Below are 13,540 nucleotides of genomic sequence, written 5' to 3' on the forward strand. Positions count from 1 at the left end.
GGGATAGCAGTTATCTGTCAGTCTGTGCCGAGCTGACTGGGAAACTTTCCTTTACTATTCAGAAGGTTGCCATCGGTGCCCAGTTGAATGGGTAGTGCCTCTCTTCTGATTACGCCTACAGTATCGTTGGACTCATTAGGCTGCACCATCTTGTATGCATGAGGGCTCTAATAGAACAGCTGACTCACTACGGTAATCAGTAACCTTAATACATCATTTATGTTCATTTGTATCCTATTGCCTTGTTCGACTTGATCAGCTCGCATTTCTTGAAAACTTGAGGTAACCTTAACGACACAGCATGTTGGATTGATTGGGAACTCATCCCTTCGCCTGTGGGAAGCCACCGCAATGGCGTAATTGTTACGTGCTCAAAAGTTGGCGCGTGCTGTTCCAGTACTGTAGCTACCACGGCGCGAGACCAGCTTCATTGACCGACAAAGAACACCAAACGGGTATAGTTAATTTAAACTTATGACGGTCGATTGATTGGATTAGAAGCATGTTGATTCTCCAACTTCAGCTTCGAAATAACGGTTTCTCGTAAGCCAGAGTACTGCGGACGTAAATAATAGCCGGAATCCCAGCGACTGCACCGAAACCCGCGCACACGCATCCGTTCTTCGTTGTCTGGATTCACTAGTCACTATCGCCCTCTGATTGGTCAACGCACCGTTCGACGGGCACGTGATTGGTCACACGCTTTGCTCCTCCGGTCTTTCTTAGACAGTCGGCTAATCACCGTGGTGCCCGATCTGGCTCCGAGCTTGAGTGGAAGCTTGTTCGTGAAGCAAAAGCACGAAATGGCATTTTACGTCTTTCTGACAAGAAAAGTTAATGTTTGGTTCGATGTATCTTCGTTCCTGGGGCTTAAAATGATTTTGGGAATGAGTTGGGAAGAAAAGTGATACAGTAGTCACACAGAGACGTACGATGCTATTTCACCCTGTAGGGTCATACAAATATACACATTTGCTAGGATTTGGTGTTTCTTCCGAACTCCGAGCAGTTCAACCATCTAAAGAGATTACGTTTGCCGCACCAGGTGAGAATGGACTATTATCTTGGAGGGATGGAAGAGTGCACATTCATATGTGCCACTCAAAATGTCACCTGAAAACACTCGCTGTATCAAACCGGTTTGAGGCTTCGAACTCTTGTTGAAGTTGTATAGACACTTTTAGCTCACTTATTGTTAATAGGCCTCTTCATAGAAGCATTCTTTGCCCGAAGACAAACTGGGTCGTCCAGTGTACTCTCACCTGATGTTCAAAAGTGATACGGAGTTTGGCCATTAATCAGCAGCCTAGATAAGCCTCCTTTCATAATCTAATGCCATAAACCAAAGCCCCATGCGGAATGTGCCTTTGGTGATCGTTCGAATACAATGGCCCCTTTTGATTTGCACCATATAGTTTCCCGTACTATCCTTACCGCGAATTTTGCTAGTTGCAACCAAAGAAAGTGTTTACAGTGACATGCTAAATTGCCCTGCCTAGAAAGAGCCAAGTCAACTTGTGACAGACCCACTTCTAACGAAAAAACGACGGTTCTGATTCTCGTCGAGCGGTGCTTTCTGAATTTCCAGGGCTCTGGCATCACCCTTGAATCTGTTCAGAAGAAATATGCCATCGCCAAGATGCAAAACGCGAAATCCCTTCAGAAATTTAGAAAGAATCTTACTAGCAATACTGACGGTGTCCTCTGCTAAGTGTGATATTGGGAACATGATAAGCAAAGTATGAACTATTTCGAAGCCCTAGCTAAAGTAAGGACATTTTTAAAAGGGCACACATCCTTTGGAAGTGGAAAAATTAGAGGGTCTCGGACTCGGGTCTCAGGAACTATGATCCAGCGGTCCGTGGGGTAGCTCGTTTTGTTTGTGACCAGCACCCGGCATGTCAGCGCTATTACGATACTTCTGATGAATAAGCGTGAAATAACGCGTAGTCCCGGCATGTTTTTAAATGAAACAACTGTGTTTACTAATGAAAATGTGTGACAGTGAGAAAATCTCCGTTGATCTTCGTTTTTGCTTCTATTAAATATCATCCTACCCCTCCATGCCTCTACCTACAGGGGGGCTTCTTTCCATCCCACCTCACCTCCCATCGCCCTAAGGGATTGATGTTTTCCCTCCTACCTTAGGAAATGCACGACCATCCTGATCGAGTGATCGTTGGCCTTGACAGTCTTTAAAGGGACCATTCACATTAGGATAATAACAGTAGTTTTTTAAACCAGAAGTAAGTTGAGTGCTACCAAGAACTGCTTGGTCTTTTGTGAATTTCATTTAGGCAGATAATCATATGCAGACTACATGAATGACCTAAATAGACGGAGGTAAATGCATCGGATTTACCATACATGCACGCCTACTCGCTTTTCTACCGTTAATTCATTTCTGTGCTGTGGTCACTCAGAACTCAGTTTACTTCCGATCCTGTTGATTTTCTCATACTGTGTTACAACTTCTTGGTTGGGTAATTTCAGCTCAATGCTAACCATGAAAAATGCCTTTTCTTACTTCCGGAACGTATGTTAGAGCTAGCATGCATTCTCCGTCCCAAAGCTAGCCTCCCAAGCTACGCAGTTGTGCTCAGTAACTGCTCATGCATTTCTTACTGAATCTAAGTCCATAATTCCAGTTCAAGTGCTTATAGTTGTAAAACTATACAACACTGAGAAGAAAGGTTGACGGAAACTCGGGGACTGCGCCTACCTGATGAGCCCCAATAGGGGCGAAACCGGTCGTGGGCTGTCGAAGAGTTTCCAACAACCTTGTGAGTAGTTTCCTTTATGAAAAAAGGTTAATTAGCTTCAATTTTTCTTGTTCTAGTGACTTTTTGAAATACTCAGACTCGCAACGAGGGACGATTAGCTTCATCTTGTTCTAGTGACTTTTTGAAATACTCAGACTCGCAACGAGGGACGCCATCAAAAATGACTTTGGAGTTCTTGGGTTATATCATCAAACTCATTTTAAGGGCCAGTACTAACTCAACCCCCACATCTCGTCTTCTCCTGTCTAGGTTGGGGCAACCTGGTAACAGCTAAGTCCTTATGCCTACTTCTGGTGTCATTGCAGCCAGGAACCGAGAGACGGTGTTTAACTGAATGATAATCACTTATTTTATTAGGAGCCAATTTAAACATCATACCCCACAATCTCTGTACCGCCTTATAAGAGGCACTAAAACACAGTGGGATCGGAGTCTACACTATAGCGGAAAGCCCTTTTCGATACTTGTAACAGTTAACAAAATCGATTCTGAGCAATACAGTCCTGTCCTTCTTCGACTCAGGTCCGAACTAATAGATTCACTCATACCTAGCGGACTTCCGTTATTTTTAATGTTCTGACAAACCGTCACAATACTCCCTTGTTGAGGGGTTGTCCGTGGATAAAATATTCAAAAAGCTTCCGACTAATAACAGTGGTCCAGATTTTCGGCTGACCAAGCTACTAGATTTGAAACCAACGAGCAGTTTCGGTTCCGGGCATTCCAAGCACGACACTGAAGATGATTTGCTTATCACCTCCGAGCAGCTGTTGTGAAAGATTGTGGCTGAAATCCCACGCCGCAATAGAGAGTGTATTGTTAACGCAGGAAATATCACGACTTTAGCCGCATGAAAAACAACACTGAGTCAGTCTGTGATTTGTTGTTCCCTGATTTTTGTACGTATTGACCTGCAAAGCTGTTGATCGAGAGTGTAGAGGCCTCGACGTCGGTCTTTTTACTACTTCGATTCTGATTCCATCTACTTGAACTCATATAAAAAATCCGGTCATGACATGGCAAATCAAGCGGATTCGGTTGTTGGCCTATCCAAAATGAAGTCAGTTTACTGATGTAGTGTGGTAAACAGAGGTCTAACCAGTGACCGTTGGAACTGGTTGCTTTTGTCAGATTTCACATAGGCTCACTCCACTATAGACGATAGTCAGTTCTTTTCGAACGAAGCACTTGAGGAGAAACACTTGTTTGCAGTCCTTTTTTTCAACATTACTGACGTAAACTATCTGGTAGGGACGGTGTAACCGCGGCAGAATGGTGCGAAAAGTGCGGTTACTGGATGATGTGACACTACGTCGCAGTTATGCAGTTACAGTCCGTATACATTGTGTGTATGTGTGCGTCAACCCACACCATTTACTCAAGCTGTGAAGCACTGTCCACGAGTAACTTCAGTTAGAGCATCTACCTAAAGAAACATGATACACATAGATGTTCCTTCTTAATTTGCTTTCATAAGCAGGAAGTCCTGATGTTCATACGACAAAGGAGCAGTAAACGCTTGGAGACTGGAACCGAGTATATGGAACCGTACTTACTAGTGGCCCCTCAAGAGTGGTAGCCCTGAGAGAGGAGTTCTGGTGTCTCCTGGGGGCTTCAAGACCAAGCTGTGGTGGATGAAGGCCCTGTTGTGAACTAAGTGAAGTGGCGAACTCTATGCGAAGAATGTCTTTTGGGAACTACTGCACATATAAAACGGAAATAAGGAATTGAGCGTTAATAAACGGCTGAACGAAGTAGTACCAAATTAAATTAACCAGATTATGTAGCGCCATAAGCAGGTAATTTTGTGGGTCATCATCTCACGCGATCAAAGGTTGTCCCCTCCAATCTTAAAATCCTTTCTGGAACGGATTCAATGCTCAGCGGAAAACCATTGGATGTGAAATCTCCTCACGTTGATGACAACATCGCCTAGAATTTCGTTTATGATCTAACCTCGGGTTTGTTGCACGCCGTCAAAGTCAATACACCAAGCAGGTTATCTAGCTCAGTCTATCTCTTTGAGTGTGAGTCGTAATTTATCACTAATGTGTTCTGCTACGCCCACCGGACCTGGCATCAAAGCGTATAGACTAGCTCAGTGCACAGACAGTTTTTCTCAAAGCTTCAGTCACTTCTGACAGAACTTTGTTTCTGCCGAGTTAGATAATGTCCGTCATGTTTAGTTTGAAGTTGTGCTGTGCCAGAATATTGCTGAGACAATCAGTTAGCTTAGGAGATTCAGTCAAGACCATACCAATACATTTTTTTCCGGTCTTGTGTAGATTCCAGTACCTTTGGGCCGAAATTTCTGGCCGGCTAGTTTTCATTCAACCTCATTGCTCCAATGGATTTGAGAACTGCTATCTCTGTCATTTCAGCGGAGGGGCGCATGATGAGAAGACACGTTCCGGAAAGCGAATTTACCGACCAAGTAACGTGTTCCCAAAACGGCGCGGTGACCGTTCATTTGGACGTAAATGCAATCATGTCTGATTCCAGTCTGAGAGCAGTTCATCGAATTAGTGTACGAGTGCAAGATCTAAATGACAATGGACCGAAGTTCAGTCAAGTTCGGTGGCACAGACGTTTGAAGGAAGTCCTTTATCGGAAAGGCCGACGTCTGGATCTGCCCAAAGCCTCAGATGCAGATTTGTTGGATGAGTATAGCAGAATTCAATACAGGCTGGAGCCGATAAGCAATAGTACGACAAAATCGAACAAACTTGATATCCCATTCCGACTTGAAGTGACTCCTTCCGGTCAACCAGGATTGGTACTGACCGAAGATTTGGATGCCGAAACAAACGCCAGACACGAGTTCGTTCTGGTTGCGTATAGTTCAGCACCTGTATGGAATCCATCCCCTTCGGGAAAGTGGAGTGGACTGGAGAGAGGAAAGATGGCAAGTCAAGTGCCGATACCCACGGAAGATCGTCTGTATATCGAAATCGAAGTGGCCGATATGAATGACAATGAACCACGTTTTGATTCTCCCTCATACAAGGTTAGCATAGCCGAGGATACTCCGCCAGGTACAATGATTTATAAGGTAAGCTTTATGTATGTAGGTACATCTTTCGCTGAAAAAAAAACTCAGGGGTTTACAATAACGGAGAAGATGGGTCTCGGTAGCAGCTTTTGTCCTACACGGGAATTGAATACACATGAATTTCTGGGGAAAGGGAAGGGAGATTCGATCGGGAATGTAAACAGCAGGTCCACACCTTCAAACATAGGACATACATAAACCGAAATAGCTATGTTGGAATTAAACATTCCCCCAATCCTCGAGTTGCATTCATTTGCGCACTAATTTGATTCTAAAGGAAGGCTTGACTGAATCCTTCGGAAACTGTCGTTTATCTGCTTATAATTTATCTTACGTGACATCCACCTGATAGAAACCCAATTAAGCATCTTTTGTGAGACCAACGTACTTACTTCCAAATCGTACAGAGGTCACCACTATCTCAGACACAAACGGCTTTCATGTAAGTTGATACCGACTAAGGTTTAATACTACAGACAATCTGTTACTTGACACCATGTTTACCAGTCCAGACATCGTTGCATCCGGGGTGAAAAGCCTTCAGGGCCAGATAAGTTGTTTTGCTATAGTCACATACTTATTATTTCGACCATGGGTGCATGTTTAGCGAAGTTCGAGATGAACTGCAAGCTTTCGCGATAGCGAACTGGTATCAAGTGGAAAGGGCGTGTAATCATTGGTTGAACATGTATCTCGTTTGAGCGGTGAGAGCGAGAAGTATGCATGACTATACTTGAACCAACGGAATTAGTGACTATGCCACCGAATAAGCCGGGGACATACTGGGTATGCACAAGTTTCTGCAATACACTACTTGGGGTGTACAAATATGCGTAGGACTCTATGAGGATTGCACGAAACGCTGACTCAATGAACATAAGGTGCACACGTTTTCATCCCTTTTCTATCATTTGGAGGGCTAAACTTACTTGTACACACCAATCTGACATGATTGTTTCGTCCTGACATCCAAATACTGTTTCTGGAATTTGGAAGTTTATTTTTACTCGAATTCAGGCTGCATCAGCTATCTCTCTAGTCATAAGAGTTACTCTGCTCGTTTCTATCGACTAATACCGCCTCGAAAGGAATGCAGCAGCGATTATTTTCGCGCCATTCACCATGTTCAGCATGAATCTGTGATGATGCTACTCACAACATAGAATCTGCTGAGTGCGGCTCTAGCAGTCAAATTTTTGCATTGTAAGGCGTAACACCACGCTCATTGCGTGCCTCCATAAAACGGGGGTGCGCTATGAAATTCCAAACTTGTTTTCAGGTGTTTTTTCTCTTACCTATGTTTCAAGCTGAGACTGACTGGGCCATTCTAATTAGCTTTCCAGTGCGTTTCTCTACGAGACCCTGAAGAGTGCACCTTAAGATTACCTGTGAATATTATTCCTCAACTCTTCTTCAACACACTCTCCTCTTTGAAAGAATCCAGCCTCGTTAGAAAGTCCTTCACTATTTCAGCACCCAGAACGATGTTTTCACGACAAATACCTAGGAATAGTGTAAAGAACAATTGAGTATGTCACAGAAACTATCTAAACGTGTTCGGTTTCGCTCAGTGCCAAAAATGTATTACGCTCTTTTTATAAGCCTGTAACTGTGTTTCTACGCTCATACCTTCAACTTGGCTACGGTCTTATCTCAGAGTTTTTATGTGAGCAGTTTAGGACACATCAGTGTATCCTTAGCCTGGTATCCGAAGCCTGGGGACGGTGAACTAGATGACGAATGGAATGTGGTAAACGAAGCACAGCGTTACAACGTAACTCTAGGGGGACACGCAGGCTTTAGCATGAAATTTGCTGGTCAAGCGGTTAAAATGGACAACTTTATATTTCAAGGTACATGCGCCGTCTTGTTAATGAATTTTCACAAAATTACTTCGTATACATAATATATTACCAGACATATCGGTTTTCTACAGAACTGTTGTAACTAAGAATAACTGGTTACAAAGATAGGAAAGCTATCCCTGACATTAAGGGTCTCAAACTGATCGAATCCCAATATAGGACAGAAATTTTCAAGATCTTCGTCTGCTGTTGCTATTACCGAAACAATTCTAAGTGTTAGTTCTACAATATTCGATGCCACTGCTATGATATTTTCCTCAAGGAGAGCCGAGAAATACTCGTTTGCGTCTCAACATCTTGAGTAAAATGTGAACACGATCAGGAGCATTCTGGTTATGAACCACACACTGGTTACGCAAAAAAAAAACAAATGAAATAATTGGTACATTGCACGGATAAGTAATATGGTGTGAATGTACACATGCGTGTATCCATCAATCCGGGTTGAAATATGTACCTTCACAGTACACGACACTCGCATCTATTTAATTTTTCTTGTGTGGAAGCAAGGGGCCACTTGTTTACTGGCGAACGTCCAACCCATTCACCGATGAGTTTGTGTGGTGAATTTCCGTGCAAATTAGCATTTATCACCAAAGCTCTGTGCTACTCTTAACTGAACGGATGGGTATACGGCATCAATGAACAAATCAGCCTGTTATTACTACCCACGAGTTCGCTATTCTCTCAGAACTCAGATCGCTGAATCAGTTTCTACCAAAAAAAACATCCGGCGGACAACAGTTATAAGTCTGCAGCTTTTCATCAGTTTCTCTAACTGTGTCACCAAATTATTCAAGCGCCATTTAAGTCAGTAAAGGTTGTGACCCAGCCGCTCTCGGACACAGCTTGGCTGTGTCGATGACCAGTCATCGATTCCGGTATGTCGACCAATCGGAACAATGCTGGTAGTTTCTCTGTGCCGATTGGTAGGACGACACACGATTCCCTGTGCCCGTGTTCGGCTTTGATCTGACGTCCCACCCCTATTCAGGCGACTCAAACGACAACGCAAATGGTTATTCTGCTAGCGTGTCCGTATTATCGATTAACTGGCGAGACTGCCATGAGACTGCTTCACCTGTAGTAGATTTTTTACAGGAGGTTTTGCTTAACTGGTGGCTTCGCTGAACAGTTCCTATCCGGATTGGGCTGTATGCACGTTGATAATAGATGTCCATGGTGATCAGATGTAAGACACTTCTGCATCATGGCTTTTTCACTGTTTTATGTGGCGTGGCTAGGTGCTACAGAGAATCAACATGGATTGTTGTATATGACTGATGTCCACGTCAGTTCAAAAGCTACAGGATTTTCGCGGAAAAGGACCCAGCCCTGTTTTCAATGTCAGTGTCGTAAGCGGTCTAAAGACCAAAAAATGACGGAAACCGTATCCAACAGCTAAAAACAGGTCTGCGTTTGCACCGGTCTCAGTGCAGACCCGAATTGTGGCGTATAAGTTCGAATAATCTAATCGAGGTTGTCAAGAGCGATTTTGCCGAAACTCACTCAGGAGCGGGTTTCCTCATAAGTAAAAGCGAGGTGAGATAGCTCAGTTAACAATGCAGTGCCTTTAAATAAGAGTTCATATTAACATCTACAATCCCCCCGGAAACAGAGTTGCACATAATTTGTATCCTGATACTTTAGTTGTGCCGAAAAGCCTTACGCTATTCTAAATTCTTACAGTCCTTGCATATGCTTCTAAGAATTAAAAGAAAGACACTGAGAGTTGTGGGAAACTATGCGCATCTAGGAAGTTGAATTAGCTCTGATGGTAATATGGCGAAGTGAATTTATGAATCTCGGAGACTAGATTTGGCCTGGTCAGTTCGAGTCACTTCTGGCGTCGAAAATACCCCAATGGACCCCAAAGAACGCGTGTATCAGACTACAGTGTGGGCTGCGTTGTGTGTACTACTGCGACAATTGATCAGTTTGGCCGGAGTCTGAGACATCTTCAGGTCTTTGACCACAGATGCCTCAGAGCTATAGCTGGAATCAAAGAATTCAGAATGAGATGGTCAGAAGACGGGGTTTTGGTGGGGAGGACGGTGCTTCAGTCACGGAATACACTGCGACCTGTGGTGTCTAGGCTACGTTTTACGCACGCTGAGTTGCTGCTTGCCGGGAAGAGCCTAATTCGGACTGGCGGAAACACAGAAGTGGACAGGATTTGAGATGACAGAAGACCATGGGGCTGTTGGCGCAGTTTGCTTTCCAGGATAGGTCTTACGTGATTCTTCCTTTACTTGGCTGGAGACAGTGAATGATATGGCGGTTAACGAAACAGAACGAAAACCTGACTGACAATCCGTAAGTTTTTCGCCTGGTCAGAATGGAGCAGTAAATGTGATATGTAGAAGTGATGTGATTTCGACAGGCATGTTCTATGAGCTATGGAGCGCTTGATGGAAATTTCACCACCTATTAGTGTCTTTTTTCAACCAGACGTAATGCATCACATAGGTTAGACTCTGGTGATGGAGCTTTTGGAATGACTTTAACCGCAGGCCAAGAAACTAAATTTATCCGTCGTTTTCATCCAGTAACACCTCTAACAAATACAGCGAGAGCCGAATGCTGGTACAGACAGTTTTCTCTGAATGTGGAAGGTGTTACTATGGTCGGAATAGATCAATCGATAAGTTCGCTCGTCGTCCCTTTGAATTCGACCAATTTCGAACATACAAGCCATGGTGTGGCAGCATTCGAGGTTGAGGGATGAGCACTGATTGCACCGTTTCCTCAAGTACATTTTGAGGTTCAAGTGAACCGGTGCGTGCTGTGAACTTTCGGTTACGCCACCTTAGGGTAGACGCTAGGATTAATAGTCACCAATAGTGGATGATCGTAAGTGCAATTTTCCTTGGCACATTTTACACTTGTAATCTACTGATCTGTACATAATTCGAAAGCTTATCGGAAATATGACTTTTTTAGTGAAAACTTTTGTATCCAAGTAATTGCCCTCAAGTGGGCTACTTGCGGAACTTGAAAAACTAAGGTTTTAATGAATCAGGGGTATTCTGGGGACGTTAAAGCCCGGTTGATCATGAATGAATAAGTGAGAGTAGCGTGGATGCGGAAATTCTCCCTCGTTGAGGGATATGAACACGCGAGGATCTGGTAAAATGTAATGTTGTGCTTTAATCAAGTGACTGGACATCCAATATCCTATCAGAACTTATTTCCCAGCTCGGTGTCCAAGTCAGTTCCGGAAACATCGTTCCAGTTTTATGCCGTAACATGAGACTGACAACCTCAGCTCTTTTATAGAATCCATTCCCAGGACCGCTCATTTATTTTCGACGGAGCACCACCAGAGTTCGTATCGCCAAGTGAAATTCAAGAGTAACAGGAACATTGGTAACAGTTGCACACAGAGATAAACATTTTTACGGAACCCAACTAAGTCTTAAGCATTAGTCAATTGGAATTCTTTCTAACCAGTTATGTCCGTATTGTTTAGTCGGTCGGAATACGCCACTGTACTAAAATGACTGTTTTTGACAGAAAGTACGTTATTCCTTTATCAAACGTTCATGCTGTTCGACTGTATATCTCCAAGACGGATTCAGTTATGCAACTCTTATTCATTCGCCTTTTTTGAAGGTGAACTAACATGGCAAATGTGTTCGGATCGAATCGCACTGGGCTCATGCACGGTGTTGGCAAACATCAGTACAGTCATACCTGGTACAAACACTTCTAACTGATGGTGTGAATTGCGAATGCGCATAAGACGGGATGATTGTCTAAAGTGACCGTTCAGCGGATGATCCTTACGCTGAAATTCATGTAAAAAGGTCCTGGAAACACGTAAACGTACACAGTGAAACTCCGTCATTTAAAATTGACCAGTTTCTCAGCGTTTTCGCTGTTCCACTTTGTTATAGAAAATGACAACCACAAGTTAACACAGACCACCGCAAAATTCTGAATTTTGTACAGATTGCGCATACGCGGGTTTTATCAAAAGCGCTGAATTCGGCCACTATAGCCCGAATCGCTTAGAATGCCTGTTCTGATGGCGTTTTCCGTAAACAACGGTTCTCGATGGACACGTCGGAACACCCGTTGGTGAGAGGCAGCGACCAAATGGACTGGTAAACAATTGGGCTGACACATCGGGATAAAATCAAGTCGGGGTTTGCTACCGACCTTCGGGCCGTGAAGTCAGTCGCACCCACCTCCTGCACAAGAGACGCGTTCACCAGCCATTCGGCGGGCATGACGCACATGTTCCTTGTGTTCGCTAAGCTCGCTGACCAATAGGGACACAGCATTCTCACTTGTGTCGATGTGAGACGCATGAAGCAAGCTTGGAATTGGGGTGGGGTAATCGATTCTGCGCTGGACGCAGCCGTGTGGAAGGAACTGCCGTAACACTTGAGAGAAACAGCCCAAGAACAAATCTAATTGCCCTGAATGTGGTTTGAAAGTCTTACCCCGCTGAAGCCATGAGTATAACTCTGAGCACACACATAAGTGTGTTTGCAGATTGAAGATGACCTGAAAGAAATATAAGGTTATAGAAGTTTTAGTCATATTATACTCCAAATGGCGCTCAAACTTTTCAATACTATTTCATTTGACTTCGGTCCGGAGCTCTCGAGATAGTAGACTTTTGGAAAGCATTTTAAAAATGTCACATCTGCGGTCCGTGAACTGAAGTTTACTTTATCGACGGGTTGCTGCGCCATTTAATGTTGTATGACATGTATGTCGATAAAGTTTACACGATGAACAAAGCCTCATATAAATGTTCAACACATTGTCAACATTTGGTAAGATAAGGACCGTTTCATCGCATGACCGACTGGAATCCATTAAATTCTTTCATTGTTGAATACATGTTCCTAATGTCGGGTAGCTAGTGCGTCCCCGCCTGATCAAGGACGTCGTACTGCGCTATTTGTCACACATAGAACACGTTCGAGTTATTCCATTTAGTCCCATATTCGTGTTTGTACGTAGGCATTTGTTAATTCCGTGATTCCTAAGGATAACTAGAGTTTGTGAGTGATAAGCGTCTTGGATAGACAATCCACTGTTACACAACCTATGGGCCACGCCATTTCTGGCAGAATATGCCCTCCGAGTAGGTCATGCCAACTTTCTGGTTAATGACCACGAATTAGTGGACCTGTGTGGGTTCGTACAGTGGGCTAGTTTCAAGAAAGCCACAGTGACCTCATACTTCTGTAGAGTGAACGGGAATTAGTTATCCAAATTTACGATATAAATCTTCTGTACCGTGCCCGCCAACAACAAAGTGACGTATTTGAGTCTGTCTCGTCGAGTAGAGAATAAGTCAAGGGACAAAGAAGGAGGCGAACAGTTCAAGAAAGTGGACTACCATTAGTTTAATCATGGGTGATGTACGATTTCCAGAACTTGTGATCACATATGACGGAAAGACACATTCATAGGCTAGAATGAGAAAAAAACAGTAAGTTGAATGTGCGGACAACATTGACAAGCCAAAACCTGCACAACAGGTAAAAGATGTCTTGTTGGAAAGACTGCTGTGAAAAACGGAAGGATCGTAAAGGGCATCAGGTGTAAATTGTACTAGGATGAAATAGGACAAATGGATGCAGCATGTGCGCGATTGTATTCGACAGTGATGAAGTTCAACTGAGCCTACAATCTACAAATAATGAGTCACAATAAAGATAAACGCATCTTTCTCCGCTAACACCATGCCGCTTCAGACTTGTATCACAATAAAACGAAGTAACCGAGTGATACCTTCGGACAAGCGAAAGTTGTCTATGAGGCATACGGATGTACCGGTTGCGAGAACAGTTTCGTCCATGCAGTTGGTGAACAAA

This window comes from Opisthorchis viverrini (genome assembly GCF_000715545.1).
Source record: "Opisthorchis viverrini unplaced genomic scaffold opera_v5_56, whole genome shotgun sequence".
Taxonomy (NCBI): domain Eukaryota; kingdom Metazoa; phylum Platyhelminthes; class Trematoda; order Opisthorchiida; family Opisthorchiidae; genus Opisthorchis; species Opisthorchis viverrini.